The sequence below is a fragment of the Dipodomys spectabilis genome, unplaced genomic scaffold (assembly GCF_019054845.1).
Source record: "Dipodomys spectabilis isolate Male_0828 unplaced genomic scaffold, ASM1905484v1 ptg000415l, whole genome shotgun sequence".
Classification (NCBI taxonomy): domain Eukaryota; kingdom Metazoa; phylum Chordata; class Mammalia; order Rodentia; family Heteromyidae; genus Dipodomys; species Dipodomys spectabilis.
Window position 1 is genome coordinate 937800 of NW_024871092.1, and position 1466 is coordinate 939265.

Below are 1466 nucleotides of genomic sequence, written 5' to 3' on the forward strand. Positions count from 1 at the left end.
GGTTGTTGAGCGTGTCTACAAGAATTTGCATTCCATGAGGAGCAGGGAGACACCATATGACTTATACTTACTGAGATTTCCAAGTGACTTGCTATCACTTGTACTGCATTTTGTAAGTCAAAGCTCTCTAAAAATACCAGTTTTAAGAGATAAGAGGACTGGTAAAAGAACTCTTATAGACAAATACATCTTCAACATATATTGTTCCAAGTATTCCATTTAAGGCATATTCAACAACTGGTGAAACTTGTGTTGGCTGTAATTATGTGTCTTTGTCCATGTGTGCACGTATACATGTGTATGTGTATATTTGTGAATAGTAATATACATGTGTACATTATGGCTTATATCATCATTTATTCCTTGCTAACACATTAGTAAGGAATCCCTAAAGATTTAACAGAAACTGCGTAGTTAATGTCTTACCTCTTCACTCTGCTTCTTTACACAAAGACTTTGCAAATTCTCATTAATAAAGTTTCCATAAACTCTGAAATGTACATACTTAGTATTTAATGTCTGCTACCATAAATCTTAAATACTTTATAGAAAAGTTTTATACCTGCCTAACAGTCCTATTTTTGGCATATATAAGTAAAATCCCCAAATTAACCATATTTAAAACATTAAAACTTTTAAAAAAACCTTAACACTTGCTGCAATGTTCAATTTGACAGGTGCCTTGTATAGAATAATTGAATTCCTCCTCCTACACATCTCTTGAACTACAAATATCTGGAATTATTTTGTTTTTGGCATGTCTATCTTGATTTTATTCTTAAAGGTGTGCTTATGTAAGACATACATGATTCTAAAATTTCACAACAATTCTTTTGAACTTACTTTTTATTGAATTGTCTAGTTTAATAAAATGACTAAAAATTATACTTTATATATAAAAAATGTTCTGTGTTCAATTTAGCATCACATACTCTAACATTGGAACGATACAGAGAAGATTAGCATGCCCCCTGCGCAAGGATGACATGGAAATTTGTGGAGCGTACCATATTTTTACAACAACAGATGCTGAAAGGTATGTGGCCACAAGGGAACCGTACTGCATTCTTGGTGGGAGTGTAAACTTGTTCATCTACTTTGGAAAGCAGTATGCAGGTTCCTCAAAAGATTCCACATAAAATTCCCCTATGACACAGTAATCCCACTTTTGGGGATTTAACCAAATGATCATAAACAAGATCATACTAAAACTACCAGCACAACTATGGTTATTGCAACATTATTTACGATAGCTAAGATATGGGACCAACCCAGATGTCCATTAGATGAATGGATCAAGAAAATGTGGTATATATACACAATGGAATTCTATGCCTCCATCAGAAAGAATGACATCGCCCAATTTGTTAGGAAATGGAAAGACTTGGAAAAAAAATTATTGCATGATGTAAGCCAAGTCCAAAGAAACCTAGGTCCCATGATTTCCCTTATTTTCAATAATGAAT

General features: G+C 33.3%; 1 non-coding gene across 1 annotated transcript; it reads left to right on the plus strand.

Moving 5' to 3' along the window:
• The first annotated feature begins 909 nt into the window (after positions 1-909).
• Positions 910-1016, plus strand: LOC122097134. The gene has a single exon (XR_006145476.1). It is a non-coding gene; the product is annotated as a U6 spliceosomal RNA (small nuclear RNA).
• The last annotated feature ends 450 nt before the right edge of the window (positions 1017-1466 follow it).